Source organism: Elephas maximus, chromosome 13 (genome assembly GCF_024166365.1).
Source record: "Elephas maximus indicus isolate mEleMax1 chromosome 13, mEleMax1 primary haplotype, whole genome shotgun sequence".
NCBI lineage: Eukaryota > Metazoa > Chordata > Mammalia > Proboscidea > Elephantidae > Elephas > Elephas maximus.
This window is the reverse complement of record NC_064831.1, coordinates 62,390,879-62,411,045: the sequence shown is the minus strand read 5'-3', so window position 1 is coordinate 62,411,045 and position 20,167 is coordinate 62,390,879. Positions and strand designations below refer to the sequence as shown.

Sequence of the window (20,167 nt, the reverse complement as noted above, 5' to 3'; positions counted from 1 at the left end):
TTCACACCGTTTTGGAGGGGACTAGGGGACTTTTTTTTGATGTTTTTGAATTTACTGGGAAAATAAAGACCTACAACTTTCCCTTAATCGCTAAAGATTTGAATGTCAATTTTATAATAAATTCCTGCTATTTGGTGCTTGGAGCAAGTCCAAAAATCATGCCGTGTACATTGATGTCATTATCAGCGGCCTTCTCCCCAGTAGTAAAACATTGAATAAAATATTGTTTGTTGAAGTTGAACTCCTGAGCTGTCAAGAAGGAAATGTAATGTTGCATCAAGTGATCCGTGCATAATTTTAAGGTTGGCATATTTAAGCAGTTCCCTTGAAGGGATGAAAATGAAGTAGAGAGTGGTCTTTGTAGTGACTAGTTTTTATTTTGTGTGTGTGTGACGGGGCTGGGGAGGGAGAAAATCGTATTAAAATTATTTATAGATGATAACTAGACATGGTATAAAAGTCAAAACGTTCAAAAGAATACGTAGTAAAAAGTTTCTCTTTTCGTTTTGTTCTCTAGTCGTACAGTTTCCCTTTTAGAGTCAACCACCATTTCCAGCTTCTTGTGTAGCCTTCCTTGGTATTTCCAGCAGATATGAGCCTTTTTGAGCCTATACTTTATATTCTTAAAAAACGCACATGCCATACACAAACAGTTGCATACTATACACTCTGTTCTTTGGTTCCTTAATAATTGGTCTTACAAAAAAAACAAACTGTTGCTGTCAAGTTGATTCTGACTCATAGCAACCCCGTAGGTCAGAGTAGAACTGCCTCATACGGTTTCCGAGGGTATAATCTTTACAGAAGCAGACTGCCACATCTGTCTCTCTTGGAGCGGCTGGTGGATTTGAACTACAGACCTTTTGGTTAACAGCTGATTGCTTAACCACCGTGCCACCAGGGTTCCTTTAATTGGTCCTAGAGATCACTTTTTAACAGTGCATGTGGAAGTGTCTCATTTAATGGCTGGATAGTATTTCATTTTGGTGGACTTGAGGTTATTTTCAGACTTTTGCTTCTACAAATAATACTTTGTGCTTTTCTTTTAAATGTGTCAGCAGTTATGGTAGGTATATGTTTAAATAGTTTTTGGGATTTGAAAAAAATTTCCTAATGATTCTTTTTGTGTTGCATCTCCAAAAATCAAAACAACTGAATTTTTTATTGAGCCTCTGAGCTTCCATGGTGTGACTAGCTTTGATGATGGTTATAATGTTTATCAGATAACTTGGTGAAGGGCATAAAGCAGGGGACTGAAATGACCAGATTTTGATTTTTAAAAAGGTTACTTAGGCATCAGTAAGGATGGTGGATTGAAGGGTAGAATAAAGCTAAAGGCAAGACTACCAGCAGGGCAGGCAAATGATGATGGTGGGTCTAGACTTGAATGATGGGTGTTGACTGGGCTCCGTGATTTAATTGTATTTGGGGTTAGGGATTAGGGAGAAGATGCTTAGAGAGTTAGACCCAGGTTTAGATCCAGGTTTCTAGCTTGTTTCTTTCACTGAAGTGAGGATCTACATGAGGGCAGAGTGAGATTTTTATTTTGTCAAGGAAGAGGGATAAACCAAAACCCAACCCAGTGCCATCGAGTCGATTCCAACGCATAGCGACCCTATTATAGGATAGAGTAGAACTGCCCCGTAGAGGTTCCAAGGAGTGCCTGGCGGATTTGAACTGCAGACCTTTTGGTTAGCAGCCGTAGCACTTAACCACTATGCCACCACGGTGTTAGGAAGAGGGATAGAGGGGTTTAAATTTGTGACACGTTGAATTTGGGTGATTGGTTCTTTCTGATGTAGATGGCTGGTAGTCAGTAGGATTAGTGGCCAAAGCTAAGTATCAAGTTTGGATTGATGAAAACTTGGGTTCTAGATTTTGGAGGGAAAAGGGTATAGGCATGAAGAGAAAAGGGTGTAAGAGAGAAACCTGACGTTTAAAGTACGGGTAGAGTTGAATGTGTGTAAGCTAGTGAATTATTTGATAAATTCTTTGAAAAATCTTGTTATGTTACTTTAAGCATCAACAATGACATTCACTGCCTAATATATGACTTTTTTTTAAAAACAGTTTTCTTCTTTGGTTAATAGTTGTATAGTTCATGAAGAAGGGGAGTGTACTTAGATTTTTAAAAAAGTAAAACCTCAGTAGAAACTAGTAATATAAAATTTATCTTTCCTAATCATTTGGGTTTTACTGTCTGTAGAAGTTTGTTCAGTCTTTAATGTTTACAAACAGGTGCAGAGGGTTTGGAAATATGGTTTTCCAGGAATTTTAAGTTTTCGTATGCATGATTTTTAGCTATATTAACTTAGTTTGATATACTGTTGTTGTTGATAGTTGTCATTGAGTTGAATTCTGACTTAATGGTCATCCCAAGTGTGCAGAGTAGAACTGCTCCATAACATTTTCAAGGCTGTGACTTTTTGGAAGCAAGGCATCTCTGGGTGGGTTTGAACCACCAACCTTAAGGTTAGTAGTCCAGCGCTTAACCACTTATGCCACCCTGGGACTCCTGAAATAAGTTTCAGTATCTCAAAATTATCTAGTGGTTATAAAACCTTGATTTCTAAGAAACTGTGTACAGACATTTTAATTAATTCTCAGAATCCTTCTCTTAAGGTAAACAAGTACTTTTATTTCTGTTTTGAAAAGAGAAAACAAAGGCAAGGAAGGTTAGAGAATTTTGCCAATTGTCATCACATCAGTTGTAGAGTTCATTGAATCTCCATTTTTTTGAGTGAACCCCACCTGTTCCTTACCTCTTGTTTTGAATTTTCCTCGGCCTGTTGCTGCTTCTGTTGTGTGCCGTGCCGTTGAGTTGATTCTGACTCCTAGCGACCTGGTAGGACAGAGGAGAACTGCCCCGTAGGGTTTCCTAGGCTGTAAATCTTTACAGGAGCAGACCACCAGGTCTTTTTTCTCTCAGAGCAAGCTGGTAGGCACTAACCTTTTGGTTAGCAGCCAAGTGTTTTAACCATTGCGCCACCTGGGCTTCTTCTTACTTCTTCTACCCCACGTAACACCATTTTTCCTATCCTTATCTTCGTTTCTTCCACTCAGTGGCAGAGGCATCCGCCTTCCTCTTTCTCACTGATGATGATCAACTAGTAATTTATTCCCTTTCTCGGCTTTATAGTGAATGCCCCTCTTCTTTTTATTGGGGTTTTCTCCTTAGCATGAAAACATGTTCAGATTTCTTCCATGTTTTAGAAAATCCTGTTTTGGATTCTGTTTCCCTGTGGTGCCCTGATTCTCTGTTTATTCATTGCTAAGCTTTTACAGAATATTAACTTCAAGTTCCATTTATTCCCTGTTTTCCTGTAACCTGACTTCTCTCCTCATTATTCCACCAAAACTGCATTCTCAACAAAATTGCTGATGCGAAATTCAGGGGACATGTTCTAGTCCTTATTTAACTTGACTTCTGACCATGTCCTCTTTGGAATTCTGTTCCCTTGGAGGAATAGAGTAGCTCTCTGCTGGTTTTTTGATCTTTTTCTTTCTCTGACCCTAACATTTTGATATTTCTTCAGGGTTTATTACTAGTTTGCATTTCTTCACACTTGATACTTGTTATGGATTGAGTTGTGTCCCTCTAAAACATAAGTTGTAAATCCTACCCTCTGTGCTTGTACTTGAGGAGCCCTGGTGGTGCAGTGGTTAAAGCACTTGCCTGCTAACCAGAAGGTCAGCAGTTCAAACCCACCAGCTACTATGGGGGAGAAAGATGTGCTTCTGTAAAGATTATAGCCTTGGAAATCCTATTGGGCAGTTCTACTCTGTCCTATAGGTCCACTATGAATTGGAGTCGACTGGAAGGCAATGGGTTCTGTTCAGTTTGATACCTGTGGTTATAATCCCATTTGGGAATGGGTTATCTTTGTTATGTTAATGGGACAAAATTAGTATAGGGTGTATCTTGAGTCAATCTCTTTTGAGACATAAAAGAGATTAAGCAACTGAGCAGAAGAGTGATGGGGGAAGAGAGATGCCAGGACACATGAAGGCCTCCAAGGAACTTGGAAGCAGAAGCTCAAAGAGACAAGGACCTTCCTCCAGAGCCAACACTGAGAGAAAGCCTTCCCCTAGAGGTGACACCTTGAATTTGAACTTCTAGCCTCCTAAACTGTGAGAAAATGAATTTTTTTTTGTTAAACCCACCCACTTGAGTATTTCTGTTATAGAAGCACGAGATAACTAAGACAGTGCTCTTGGGTGATCTTATTTACACCTTTGTGGTTTGATTTGCTGTTCTGGTTATCTATAGCTGCATAATAAATTAACTCCAGAATTGTAGCGCCTAAACAACCCTTTATTTTGGTCATGATTTTGTGGTTTGGGAAGGGCTCAGCTGGGAAGTTCTTATTTGAGATCTCTTATGCAGCTGAACTGGCAGAGTTACAACAAAGGCTTCTTCACTTAAAGATCTGGTGCTTGGGCTGGAAGACTCAAACAGTGGGGGTCTAGTTTCTGGTGGCATCACTTTCTCTTTTTCTCTATTCAGTCTCTCCAGCATGATGGCTTTGTAGTAGCCAGACTTCTTACATGGCAGCAAAGGGCTCCAAAGGTTGGTATTTTAAGGCAGAGGATCAGGTAGAACTTGTTTTTGATCTAGCTTTAGGAAGTCACTTCTTGCCCCATTTTATTAGTTAGAAGTGAGTAAATAAGGCCAGCTTATATTGAATTAGTATATTGAATTAGACTCTACCTCTTGATGTGAGGAGAGTCAGAGAATTTGCAGACAGGTTTTAAAGCCTCAACATCAACTACATGTATAGATTCCTAAGTCTAGAGTTGCTGCTTATGGTTCTCACCCCTGCCGTAGACCCATGTAAATCACTGCCTAATGCATATCTCCTTTTGAATTCACATTTCACAGGCACCTCAATCCAAACACGTAGAAAACAAAACTCTCTCTTTTCTCCAAAAAGGGGAGGGGTATAGAAACAGCAACAAATTTTTTTCTTCCTGAGTTCCTATCTTGATGAGTGGTACCACTCTTCTCAAAAAGCCTTCTGGAGTCTGGGAATCATTCATGACTCCATCTGTACCTGACTGCCCACATCCAGCTGGTCACTACATCCTTTACATTCTCCTTCATAATATTTCAAGTGAATTCTTTATTGCTGTTTTTTGTTGTTTCTTCCTTATTTTAACCTGAAATATCTTTTGGGCTTCCGTAATGCTGTCTCAGTGATCTTCTTGCCTTCTCTCTTCTGTCTCTTGATTTATTTGCCACACCCCTTAGTTCATTCTCTGCCCTGCTGCCAGAATCAGTGTTCTAAAATGCTCTTTTAGTTAGGCTTTTTCAGTGGCAAGGAAGACACTCAAATTACCTTTAGTAATGGAGTGCTTATTGAAAGGAAACATACACAAGGGAACCCAGGAAAAACTGAACAAGCTCGTCTCAAAAAGAGGAACTTAACACAGGTGGAAGCAAGAGAAGATGGACTTCACTCACTCTAGTGCTCTATTGTTTACTTGTTTTAGCTACTCTCTCCATTGCTTTCTAGTTTATTCTTTCTCTCTGAGTATTGTTTTTTCTGTCTCATAGCTTCCATTTATTCGTGGTTTCTTTATAACTACTTAAAACACCCCTGTCACCCCCATGCCAACATCTTGCCTCCTGGCTGCTATCTTTATAGCTTAAGCTCCTGTTGCTAACTTCTTCCTCCTTAGGATTTTTGATTCAGATTCCAAGAAAAAAATCTCTTTGGCTCAGCTTTTTTCCTCATGGACTGCTACCAAACTTGTGCACTTGTGTTATGTGTCTGTTCCTGGCCATTTAGTGTTGGCTGTGTGTGTATATGTATATTTGGGTGTGGTGCAGGGTCATAATGATGAAAAGCATGGGGCAGTGTGCAGGCTGATTTCCTACAAGATGGGGTTTTGGGCATGGCAGGCACCATAATTGACATGTATAATACAAATGAAAGATCTGTAGTGCTTTCTCATGCTTTCAGGATTAAGTTTAAACTCTGTTGTATGGCATGTGAATGAGATCCTTCATGATCTGACTCTTTCTTCAGTTTTTTCCCTTGCTGTCTTCCTCAAATTCTTTGATCCACTGTTTCTGAACTTAGGCATCCTCTCATGTAAGGCTCTTTCTCCCTTGTCTTTGCTGTGGCAGTTCCCTTTCCCTGTCTTCCATTCCCTTTTTTCTTTGCTTTGCAACCTCCTGTCTGACTTTAGGACTCCAGTTCAGATGTATCTTTCCCAGGAAGCTTCCCGCACCCCTTCTAGTTTAAGTTAGGTGCCACTTCCCTGTGCTCCTGTAGTGCATAGTGCTTACTTCTATCACATCTCTGTAACGAAATTGACTAACTCCTTTTCTGTTTACTCCATTAGACTGTAACATCTTTGGTCATAGGGATGATACTAGTGCTCTCTAGTAAGACAGGTTTTTAGACTGAGGATATTTTTAATGTAAGGTTTTTATTAAATTATACATAAAAAAGTACACAGATCATAAATAAACAGTTGGATGAATTTTTACCAAGTGAACACACCAGTATAAGCAGTATTCACATCGAGATACAAAATATTACTAGAACTTCACAAGCCATCGTGTGCCTTCTTCTAGTTACTAATCTAGTTCAAAGAGGATTTAATTTTAAAAGGGAAAATTGTTTAACGTTTATTTTCTCTATGTATTTTGCGTGTACCTTTTTTTTAGACATACAATGACCAAAGGTATTGGAACTTTGACCCTATACAAAGAACATACATAATTTATATTATGGTATAGAGACATAATTTTGGCATACTTTTATGCAGTAGACATTCAAAACATATAATGTTTTCTAATACTTAAACTTATGGGGTTGTTTGTGTTTAGGCATTTTTTCTTATAAATTAATATCACCGTTTTAGAGTGATAGAGAAGAATATGATCAAAGTATTTATGCTGAAAATACAGATTATTTTTGAATGGTGACCATAACTAGGAATAAACAAACAAACAAAAAAAAACCCAACCCCAGTGCCTTCGAGTTGATTCTGACTCATAGCGACCCTACAGGACAGAGTAGAACTGCCCCATAGAGTTTCCAAGGAGCGCCTGGCAGATAACTAGGAATAGGTATATACTAAACATAAAGCACTTTCCAAATGGTATTTGGCCTCTAGGTTTTAAATGTGAATTATGTTGCTAGCATATTTTGGCAATGGGGTCATCCAGCGGGCAGCTGGAGTGTAATTTTACATGTACAGGGAGAAAAGGACTAGCTGTCCTATGTCATGGACAGCTGCTTTGCTAAGAATCCTTTTTTTTTTTTTATAACTGGCAATAATTTTAGAGTATACTTTTTCTCAAAGTTTTTATTTTTAAAAAATATCAAGGTATTCTTTTAAACCTATTTTTTCGTAGATGGGCTTTTCTGCCTGTTAATGTGAAATCCGTTAAGTCCACGTAAGTGGAAAGGATATGGACTTTCAAACCAAAAGATTAGGATTCAAGTTCCAGCCTCATCACTTAAGAGCTGTTGTTCATGGACAAGTCACTTAACACTTCCGAGGTTTAGAATGTTCATCTTTCAAACGGGGATAATATTTACCTCAAAAGATTATCATTAGGGTTAAGCAATTTATGTAAAGCACCAGGCACATAGTAGGCACTCATCAAATCTTCCTTTTATCCTTTGAATGTGTATTTTTTGTTACGTTTACATATGAGATCAAGAATTTTAAAGAATTTCATTATATGCCTTTTTAGATTACATGGCTAAGAAGTTTGTTGCTAATAGAAGTAAATCTTAGAAGGATAACCTAGTAGCTTTCTTTCAAATGTGATTATATTTTTCAGTTGAAATTTTTTGGTAGAAATGCTTTTTTTGTGTGCTATAATATATAATATTAATGGGTGTTGAAATGTATTTTGATTCAGTGTGAGGTATCCTAACAAAACGTGTTCTGTTTGCCAATGACAAACATTCCTTAAATCGTTGGTAGATTGCAGTACTATTGCTGTTTGTAGTGTGTAAGTATTTGTTTGAAATCTATTTACTTTCATCGATCAGATGATAGTGGAGTGAGTAATCTCTGCAAATTTTTTTTTTAACATAAGGGAGAAAGTTACTCAGGCGACTGTGGACTGTGCTTATAAGTGATTTTTGGATCATATTTTTCGCTTATTTTTATAAATCTGCCTCTTTTAGTCCTCTTCCTACTTTTTTCTTGAACTTAAAGAAATGTAGAAAAGTTGAAAGAATACAACAGAGAATACTAACATACCCAATATATAGGTTCAGAAGTTAACTTACATTGTATTTGCTTTATTGTTCTCTGTGTGTGTGTATACTTTTGCTGAACTTTGTGAAAGTAAGTTTACTTAAAAATACTTAAGCGTATACAGGAAAGCCTGTGAAATGCAGAGTCTGCATAAGGCAGAAACCTGTCAGAGAATGAAAACGCAAAGATTTTCCACTAAAACAAGTGATAGAAAAGTGGTAGACTGCACCCCATGAAAGGTGGAAAACTTGTGAGACCAGGAAAAGCAAGGCAGTCCCGTTGAGTTCTGGCTCTCAAAAGTTTCACTGTGTCTCCTAAGAAAGTAGAGATTCTTCAGATCACCATAGTACCATTACCAACACCTAAGAAAAATAACAGTTCCCTAGTAATATTTAATATTCAATATATACTTGAATATCCCCAATTATCCTCTAAGGTGATTATTACAAGATTCTTGCATTGCGTTTGTCTGTTCAGTCTCTTAATCTTGAAGTCTTTACTCCTCTCCCCATTACATTGAACTATTGAAGAGACCAGATCATTTATTTTGTAGAATTTTCTGTTTTCTAGAATTAACTGATTTTTTTGTTATTTAACTTGTTCCTCTGAATACCCAGTAAACTGGAAATTATGTTTTAAGGGCTTGATTAAATTCATGTTAATTTTTTTCTGGCAAAAATACTTCCTAAGTGATTCTGTACTTCATGTTATGTATTTTGGGAGGCATATAACGTCAGGTGATATAAGTTTGATGAAGTTTAAGGTGGCATTGCTGTATCTCTCCATTGTAAGGGTACATTCTTTTCCTTCTACAGTCGCAACTACAGTAACCTGTGGGGTGATGTTATCTAACCATTTCAGCTTCCTTTGTTGATCATTAGGTGAATCGCTTATTTAATTGAGGGTTACAAAGTGGTGATTTTTCTGATCCTAAAATTCTTCTACATTTATTAGCTGTCATTCTTTATGTTGAATCACCAAACATTCCTGGAATAAATCCCACTTGGTCATGACGTATAATCCTTTTAATGTGATGTTGGATTCGATTTGCTAGTATTTTCTTGAGGATTTTTGTGTCTGTTTTCAGAAGGAATGTTGGTCTGTGGCTTTCTTTTCTTATGGTATCTTTGTCTGGCTTTGGTACCAAGATAATGCTGGCCTTATAAAATGTGTTAGGAAGTGTTCCTTCCTCTTGTATTTTTTGGAGGAATTTGGGTAGGATTGGTGTTAACTCTTTTTTATTGACCGGTCTTGCCATTTCTCTTGGGTAAAACATGTAGGGGTGAAATTGCTGGGTTATAGATATGTTTATTAGAAACTCTCAATCAGTTTTCGAAGGTGTTTGTATCATTTTACACTATCAGTAAAGTCGTTCCGCATATTTGTTCATTATGGATATTGCCGGTATTTTAAAATTTGGCTTTTCTGGTGGGTATATAGTGGCATATCATTGTGGTTTTAAGGTGTTAAGCACCTTTTTATATGTGTGTTGGCCACTGTGATATTTTATTTTGGGAAGTGCAGTTGAAAACTTTTGCCATTAAATTTTTTTTTCCAGATTGTTGATTTGTAGGAGTTTCTTATATATCTTGGAAATGAGTCCTTTGCAATAGATGTATTTTTTTCTCCCAGTTTGTAGTGTGCCTTTTCACTTTCTTAATGGTGTATTTTAATGGACAGAAGTTTTTAATTTTAATGAAGTCTAACTTATTAATTTTTTTCTTTCGTGTTGTTGTTGTTAGGTGCCGTTGAGCCGGATCTGACCCATAAAGACCATATGTACAACAGAACAAAACACTGTCCGGTCCTGCACCATCCTCATAATTGTTGCTGTGTTTGAGCCCATTGGTGCAGCCACTGTGTCAGTCCATCTCATTGAGGGTCTTCCTCTTTTTCGCTGATCCCCTATCAAGCATGGTGTCCTTCTCTAGGGATTGGTCCCTCCTGATAACATGTTCAAAGCAAGGGAGACGAAGTCTCACCATCCCCACTTTTAAGGAGCACTCTGCCTGTACTTCTTCTAAGACAGATATGTTCATTCTTCTAGCACTGCATGGTATATTCAGTATTGTTCACCAATGCTGTAATGCAGGGGCATCAATTCTTCTTTGGTCTTCCTAATTCATTGTCCAGCTTTCAATGCACATAAAGAGATTGTGAATACCATGGCTTGGATTAGGCACACTTTAGCCCTCAGGGTGCCATCTTTGCTCTTTAACATTTTAAAGAGGTGTTTTGCAGCCATTTTGTCCAGTGCAATTTGTCTTGACTGCTACTTCCATGGGCGTTGATAGTAGATTGAAGAAAGATGAAATTCTTGACAACTTCAGTATTTTTTGTATTTATCATGCTCTTATTTCTTTTATAGTGCTGCCTTTTTTTATCCTGAGAAACCTCTACCTATCCCAAGAGTACAAAGATATTTTATGTTTTCTTCGAGAAGATTTTTTGTGTTAAATATCTTTATAATTTACCTAGAATTAAATTTGTATATGATATAAAGTGGGGGGTCAAAATTCATTTTTTTCAAAAAGACCAAACTAACGGGTCTGACAGAGACCGGAGAAACCCCAAGAACATGGCCCCAGGACACCCTTTCAGCTCAGTAATGAAGTCACTCCTGAGGTTCACCCTTCAGCCCAAGATTAGACAGTCCTGTAAAACAAAAAGAGTCTAAATGGGCACACCAGCCCAGACACAAGGACGGGAAAGCAGGAGGGAATAGGAAGGCTAGTAATGGGGAACCCAAGGTTGAGAAGGGGAGAGTGTTGACATGTGGTAGGATTGGCAACCAGTGTTACAAAACAGTATGTGTGTATTGTTTACTGAGAAACTAGTTTTCTCTGTAAACCTTCATCTAAAGTACAATAAAAAAAAAAAACTCATTTTTTCTTAACTTTAAGAATATCTTATGGTTCGGCACCATTTATTTTCTGCATGAAATTATTGGCACCCTTGTTGAAAATTAAATGATTGAATATGTGTGAGTGTATGTCTGAATTCTGTACTGATCCCCTGATATATCTGACTATCATTTTGTTAACATCACTCTGTACTGTTTGGTAAAAACTATTCTTATTTTTTCAAGTTATTTTTGCCATTCTGGAATCTTTGCATATCCACTTGAGTTTTAGAGTCAATTTCTACAAAGAGAGCCTGCCGGGATTTTGATTGCGATTATATTGGTCTTTAGGTCAGTTTGGGGAAAATGTATATCTTAATAATACTGAGTTGTCTTATCCATGGAAGTGGTGTATCTCTACATTATTCAGATCATCTTTAATTTCTTTCAGGAAAGTTTTTGGTGTAGAGGTCTTTCACATCTTTTTGTTCTTAGGTATTTGTTATTTTTTGATGCTATTGTAAATAATACTGTTTGCTAAATTCATTTTCCAATCGTTTCATGTTATTTATAGTTGCCATTAATTTTTGTATACGGAAGCAGATCACCAGGCCTTTCTTCCATGATGCCACTGGGTGTGTCTTATATATTTAGGAGTTAACTACCTGAATACAGTATTGAATAGAAGTGGTGAGAGGGCGTCCCTGTTTTGTTCCCGGTATTTTCTGGTATTCTTTGTTCCTTTCTGCAGATCCAGACTTCCATCAGGGATCGTATTCCTTCCGTCTGAAGAAATTCCTTTAGTATTTCTTGAATTGTATGTTTGCTGGTGATGAATTTTCTTAGCGTTTTCTCTGTCTGAAAATAGATTTATTTTACCTTAATCTTCAAAGGATATTTTTTGCAGGATTTAGAATTCTAGATTGACCATTTTTTTCCACTTACAGTAATTTAAATATTTGTTGTTTTCTAGCTTCCATTGTTTTATTATAAAAGTCATCTGTCATTCTTATTGTTGTTACCATGAAAGTAATGTGTTCTTTTTGTTCGGTTACTTTTAAGATTTTCTCTTGATTTTCAATAGTTTGACAGTGATTTGCCTAGGTGGAATTTTGCGTGTGTGTATTAATTTGTTTGTGATACACTGAGTTTGTTAGGTATGTGGGTTTATGTATTATGTTAATTTTGGAAAAATTCTGAATTCACTTATCTTTTCTGTGTCTAGTGTGGTGTTAAGCCCATTGAGTGAACTTTTCAGGTACTGCATTTTTTTAGTTTCAGAATCTCCATTGAGCTCTTTTTCAGAGTTGCCATTTTGCTGCTAAAATTTTCACATACCTTGAAAATCCATATTTGTCTCAAAAATATAATTTTAAACTTTATTTTAAAGTCTTTGCTAATTCCAACATCTGGATCACCTGTGGTTTTCTTATTTTGACTTTTTCCTCTTTTCCTGTGGGTCACATTTTCATGATTCTTTGCGTATCTTGTAATTTAAAAAAAATTGTATGTGGATATTATATATAAAAAAACAGCGAGAATGAAGTTGATAGCTGTTTAGTGCTGGAGAAACGCATGCTAATTCCTCAGGCCAAGATGGTTAGGGGCTGTCTTCCCTCTGATGAGGAACTGAATTATGTGAGCCCTGGTGGTGCAATGGTTAAAAGCTCGGCTGCTAACCCAAAGGTTGGCAGTTTGAATCTACCAGCTGCTCCTTGGAAACCCCATGAGTTTGTTCTGCTCTGTCCTGTGGGGTTGTTATGAGTAGGAATAGACTCAGTAGCAATAAATTTTTTTTTTTTGGAGGGGGTGTTTGGTTACAACTATAGTTCATTTTGGTTTCAAATGCTTTGAGGGTGGATTCCGTCTCCATCCTACAACTGGGTTTAGAGTTTAAGTACTGCTAGATTCCAGAGTTCTTTCTCTGCTTTATAGCTCTGCATCTGGCTTTCCAGCCCTGGGTGATGTAAGTGGTTTGTGATCAGCTGCTAACCTGAAGGCTGGCGGTTAGAACCCACCTAGTGGCACCGTGGAAGAATGGCCTGGCGATGTGCTTCTGTAAAGATCATAGCCTAGAAAATCCTGTAGAACAGTTCTATTCTGTAACACATAGGGTTGCCATTAGTTGGAATCGACTTGATGGTGACGTATATCTAGTTTTCCACTCTGCAGAAGATCTTTCTCTGCCCTCTTGATCTGTTCCTAGATTTGTGTGTACTGCTGCATATTCTATAAAAACTCCATGGGGATAATTTGGTAGGTGGTGTTGATTAACTCTGCTTTTGGGGCTCCTCTGAATTGCAGTGCATCATATCGGCCTGCAGGGTTATTTGCTCCTTTACTCGCCATTGTCCTTAGAGTTGAAAATGGTTACTTGTTTCTATGTAGGAAGGGCCTGTCCCTCTCTGGAATTATTCCTTTAGATTTCTTTGTGTTCTTAGCTCTCTGATGGGTTTAAAATATTTATTTTGTAGTTTATCCAGATATTTCTTGTTTTTATAGTTTAAGTTACTGTGTCTTGGGACTTTCTACATCCTAACCAGAAGGAGAACCCTCAGCATTTCACTTTAATGATTTCTTAATTTGTACAGGTTGAAAAGGTGATGTTCTTTTAAGCTCTTGATAGCGCGAACAAGTTTGCTGGCATGCACAAGTGACTTAAGCTTTAGTTTCTTTCTCATGTCCATTGAAGGTGGTTTAAACTATGGGGAACATGGTTAATTTTTTTTTTTTACGATAGCCCAGGAATGCTTTCCCAAGCTAACTTCCCAGCTGTTAATTTTTTTCTGGATTTCAGCTTTTATGAGTAAAAGGCAGGTGATGTGAAGATAAGGTTTTGTTTATGGCAACTTTTACCACCGCAAGGTCAGAGTTGTTGACAGAGATTTATGGTTAAATTTCGCTGATCCTTGGAATAGACCATGACTGAATGCCAGTGAATAATATTGTAAATTAAATAACTTACCCCAGGTCACACAGCTAATTCTCCTTAGCTATCTTTTTTCCAAAGATTGTAGAGTATTAATTTCAGTATATTCTGATGCCAAATTTACACATTACTTTTCATGGTTATTATTTCCTGTTGATTGCTCTCTGTTAAAAAAAAAACCAAACCCGTTGACGTCCAGTTGATTCCAACTCATAGCGACCCTATAGAACAGAGTAGAACTGCCCCGTAGAGTTTCCAAGGAGCGCCTGGTGGATTTGAACTGTCGATGTTTTGGTTAGCAGCCGTAGCTCTTAACTATTGTGCCAAACCAAACCAAACCCAGTGCTGTCAAGTTGATTCCAACTCATAGCAACCCTATAGGACAGAGTAGAACTGCCCATAGAGTTTCCAAGGAGCACCTGGTGGATTCGAACTGCCGACCCTTTGGTTAGCAGCCGTAGCACTTAACCCCTATGCCACCAGGTTATTATCCTCTGTTCTTTAGTTTCTTCGTTTGAAAATGGTGATAATAGTGCCTACCTCTGCAAAGTTGTTCTAAGATTTAATGACTCAGTTGAATAGGTTGGTGCGTAATAAGTACTCTGAGGGTTAGCCATTAAGACTACTACTACTACAACCATCACCAGCATTATTATTATCACTACTCGTTTGTAAGGTATTGGCTGCTCCTTTTTTGACTCTTCTGTTTCTGCTGCGACACTAAACATTGGCAACCTCCAGAGCTTGGTCATAGTTCCTTTTCTCTATCTGTAGTCTCTTTGTGAGTTCATCTATTTTGATTGCTTTAAATGCCATCCATATGCTGATGATTGCCAGATGTGCATTTTCTGTAATCCTTTCCTCTCATTTGTTTTCCAGACTTGTATATGTAGTTGCTTACATGATATTTCCACTTGTATGTCTGATAGGCACTTTAGACTTAATATGGCCAGAGGCATATCAAGCCTGTATTCCCTCCTCTCTCTCAAACGACAGCAAAACAAAACCAACAGATGAACATATATAAACCTGTTCCTCTCCCAGCCGTCCCATTTTAGTAAATAGAACCAGTGTCTACCTGGTTGCTCTCAGTCAAACAAACCTAGGTATTGTGTTTGTTCCCATGTCTAAATCCATTGGTGGGTCCATAACACGTACCCAAATCATCAGTTTCTTCCCATCTGCACTGCTTCTGCCCTATCCAACCACTATTATCTTTTGCCCTGATGGCTGCAGCAACCTCCTAACTGGTCTACCTGTTTCTACTTTTTCGTCCCTCGTTAATCTTTGCTCTTTCAAGTAATTAGAGTGATCTTTTCAGGTTATGTCATTCCTTGTTTAAAAAAGGAAAACAAAACAAAACAAAACCCCAGAGGCCTTTTATCACATTTAGAATAAAATCCCAGACCGTAAGATATTATACAGTCTGACCCCTACTCATTCATTACTTCATCTCTCACCATTTTCCTCCTTGAATGCTTTACATGAGCCACTAGCCTCCTTTCAAAAATGTCACTGTTTTTTCCTGATTTAGACATTTTGTACTGCCTGTTTCTTTCAGCCTGGAGCATTTCTCCCATATCTTAGTATTACCAGCTTCTTCATGTCATGTAGGCCCCTCACCACCTGGAGAGGCTTCACTGAGTGCCACTGATAACTAAAATAGCATATCTAATCCCTCTAGTATAATGATTGGCAAACTACTGCTCACAGGCCAAATCTGGCAGGTGGCCTGTTTTTGTACTGTCTGAGGGCTAAGAATGGTTTTTACATTTTAAAAAGGTTTAATATTAAGAAAAACCAACCAAGCAACCAAACAAACAGAAAAAAACCCCAAAGAATATGCAACAGAGATCTTATGTGGCCTACAAAGCCTAAAATACTTACTGTCGGCCCTTTACAGATAAGTTGGCTAACTCCTTCCTTAGTATATCATTCTGTTTAATTTTTCTTAATAGAACTTAGGGCTATTTTAATTACTTTGTTCATTTGTTTTCCTTGGTAAATTTTGTCCTTCATTGTTGAGGAGTTTTGGAACATTGGTTGGATTATCTGGAATAAAGGAATTGAGCAACAACAGTTAATAAAAAGAATGTTTTGTTAAAAAAAGAAAAAGCAGGACAGATCAGAAATGTAAGAGGGGCCAAGAATAAGGGGTATGTGGACAAGAAGATGTAGTTTGTTGTTCAAAGTATCTACTGCTCACATGACTCTGAAAATCCCTCAGAATCATTGAAATTGAGAATTCAAATCCATTTACTTCACAAATAACCTGTGAAATTGTTCAAGAGTACGCACATCTGAAAAATCTCTAAATACTTAAAGATGTCACATTATGGAACCCATGTGTCCCATAGACAAAGTAGTAGAGTGAAAGATGTAACCAGGCCATGCTTCCAAGTAAATGTTGTATTCTTGTTGTACAAGCTTAGGAATGTGGAAAGTGATGCCAAGTCTCAGGATTTGGTGTTAATTTATTGAATATATCTGTCTCATCATAAGCGGATCAACCCGTAGATGAGCTTCTCCTCTAATTCTTATTGAAAGTCAGAAGAAGAGGTGCTCAAATGAAGGATATCCTGAAAGAAACTGAAGGCATAAAATTTTATGAATATATAAATAAAATAAGATAAAAGGGCCTTTTTTTTTTCTTTGCTTCCGTGTTTACTACTTAGTGTAAGTAGTATAGAAACCTTGGTGACGTAGTGGTTAAGAGCTACAGCTGCTAACCGAAAGGTTGGCAGTTCGGATCCACCAGGCACTCCTTGGGAACCATATGGGGCAGTTCTGCTTTGCCCTATAGGGTTGCTATGAGCCGTAATTGACTCGATGGTAGTGGGTTTGGCTTTTTTTTGGGTAAGTAGTAGATGTTTATACTACTTCAGTGATGCCCTGCCTCCATATCTTCCTCTCTCCTAAAAGAAACCATTCTTCTAAAAAGAGACCGTCATCACCATAGATTTATTTGTTTAGTTATTTTAGGTGTTTTACTGTTACTATTATAGTCTGATTTTGGAGCGTGTATCAAACAGGTTTATCAGGAAGCAGATGATACAAGTAAATGGGTATTGGGGAGAGTTTTATGAAGGGACTACAATGTTGTGGGTAGGGTTAAGGAAAACCCAAAACAGGTACCAATGCTCCCCCTACCAAAGTTAGGCATTAAGGGGCAAGGAGGGGGGTGAATTTCTGGAACTTAGAGAGGGTTGCTAGAGTTTGTTTGTTTTTTTTTAATTTCATTTAATTCATTGTCGTTGAAAAGATACATAGCAAAATATACACCAATTCAACAGTTTCTACGTGTACCATTTAGTGACACTGATTACATTCTTCAAGTTGTACAGCCATTCTCACCCTCCTTTTCTGATTTGTTCTTCCCCCATTAACATATGTTCACTGCTCCCTAAGGTTCCTATCTAATCTTTCAAGTTGGTGTTGTCAGTTCGAGACCATATACATAGTTCTTAACACTATAGATTTATTCTGTGTGTTTTTGAGCTTCATATAAATGGAATAAGTCAATCTACTTTTTTTACCTGACTTTTTCACTTAGCATTATGTCTATGAGTTTCATGTTGTATATATCAGCAGTTTTATTTTTATTTTTTATGTTGGATTTCGCTTATCAATATACCACAGTTTATCCATTTTATTGTTGATGGACATTTTGATTATTCAAAAAAATTTTTTTTTGCTGTTATGAATGAAGCTGCAGTGAACATTCTTGTATGTATCTTTTAGTGGACATAATAAGCACTCAGTTCTGTAGGGTATATATATCCAGGTGTGAATTTGCTGAATCATAGGATGGAAAAAAATTTTTTTTTTTTCTTTCTTAGGATGTATGTATGCTGCTAAGCAGTTTTCTAGAGTAGTTGTACCAATCATACCCCCACCAGCAATGCTTGGTATTGCGAATTCTTTTAATTTTAGCCATTTTGGTGGATGTTTGATAGTATCTCATTGTGATTTTTATTTTCATTTCTCAGATAACTAATGTTATTGTCTTAGTCAGCTATTACTGCTTCACAGACGACCTGAAAATAACAAAATAATAGCACTTATTTCTTGGTTATGAGCTTGTGTGTCATCTAGGGTAACTCTACTCCTTGTATTTTATTTTTCTCCTGGTACCAGTAGTACCAGGAGGGACCAGTCCTTGGAGAAGGACATCATGCTTGGTAAAGTAGAGGGTCAGTGAAAGAGAGGAAGACTCAATGAGATGGATTTATGCAATGGTTACAACGATGGGCTCAAGCATAGCAATGATTGTGAGAATGGTGTTCTCTATGTCTCCCTTTGTGCCAGTACTGTACTATATTTCCTGTAGCTTTATATAATCGTTGATATTTGGTAGTGTAAGTCCTCCAACTTTGTTCTACTTTAAAATCGTTTTGACTATTTCAGATCCATTAGATTTCCCATAAATATTTGAGAATCAGCTTGTCAGTTCACCTGGCTGGGATTTTCTTTGAAATTGTATCGAATCTGTAGATCAGTTTGGAGGAGAATTGACTACTTAATGAATGATGTTGAATGTACTAGTCAATGAACATAGTATATTCCTTCATGTATTTAGGTCTTTTTGAGGCCTCAGGGTGCACATAGTTAATGTGCTTGGTTACTAACAGAAAGGTTGACTATTCAAGTCCACTGAGAGTTGCCTTGGAAGAAAGGTCTGGCAGTCTACTTCTGAAAAATCAGCCATTGAAAACCCTACGAATCACAGTTCTACTCTGACACACATAGGGCAGCCATGAGTTGGAACTGATTCCACAACAGCTGATTTGGTGCCTTGCATATCTTTTGTTAGCTTTATGGTGTTAACTGAAAGGTCGGCAGTTTGCACCCACTAGCTGCTCTGTGGGAGAAAGATGTGGCAGTCCACTTCCATAAGGATTTACAGCCTTGGAAACCCTATGAGGCAGTTCTCTGTCATATATCGCTTTGAGTTGGAATCAACTCAGTGGCAATGGGTTTTGTTTTGCTTTTTTAAAATTAACATAAGAATTAAATGCACAGATCTTAAGTGTTCAGTTTGAGTTTTCACTTGTGTAACCACTGGAGCCCTGGTGGCACAGTGGTTAAGAGCTCAGCTGCTGACCAGAAGGTCTGCAGTTCAAATCCACCACCTGCTCCTTGGAAACCCTATGGGGCAGTTCTGCTCTGTCTTTTGGGGTTGCTATGAGTCGGTGTCGACTCGATGGCATTGGTTTTTAAAAATTTTTTGGTGTAACCACTACCAAGAATAAGACACAGAACATTTCCATTAACCCTAGAAAATCTGTTCTCATGCCAGTCAATCCCGCTTTTCATCCCCTCCCCTACACTTTTTGGCTTCTGCTATTGTACGTTAATTTTGTCTGTTCTTGGATCATACCTATGTGCTCTTTTGTATCTGGCTTCTTTTGCTTAATATAGTGTTTTTGCTGTTGCAATATAAGTAATTTTTTTAAATTAATGAGTAATATTATATGAATAATAAATATATTACAGCTTATCCATTCTTCATTTTAAAGAATTTCATTAAAAAAAAAATTTCTTACTCCCTAATAGAGTTTTGGCAACTCCATCATTTAGCAGTTTTCTTAAAAATAGCTGCATAGAGAGATCGGGAACCAGACAAGGATGCCCTTTATCACCGCTTTTATTCAACATGGTGCTGGAAGTCCTAGCCAGAGCAATTAGGCTAGATAAAGAAATAAAGAGCATCCAGATTGGCAAGGAAGAAGTAAAAGTATCTCTATTTGCAGATGACATGATCTTATACACAGAAAACCCTAAGGAATCCTCCAGAAAACTACTGAAACTAATAGAAGAGTTCAGCAGAGTATCGGGATACAAGATAAACATACAAAGATCGGTTGGATTCCTCTACACCAACAAAAAGAACATCGAAGAGGAAATCACCAAATCAATGCCATTAAAATACTTAGGAATAAATCTTACCAGAGATGTAAAAGACTTATACAAAGAAAACTACAGTACACTCCTGCAAGAAACCAAAAGAGACTTACATAAGTGGAAGAGCATACCTTACTCATGGATAGGAAGACTTAACATTATAAAAATGTCTATTCTACCAAAAGCGATCTGTACATTTAATGCAATTTTGATCCAAATCCCAATGACATTCTTTAATGAGATGGAGAAACAAATTACCA

At 37.5% G+C, this 20,167-nt stretch overlaps 1 protein-coding gene across 11 annotated transcripts in view; it reads left to right on the top strand.

Annotated features, from left to right (window-relative positions):
• The window catches only part of MYO9A (myosin IXA), a 250,999-nt gene that overhangs the window by 1,649 nt on the left and 229,183 nt on the right, over positions 1-20,167 (top strand). The window lies entirely within an intron of this gene.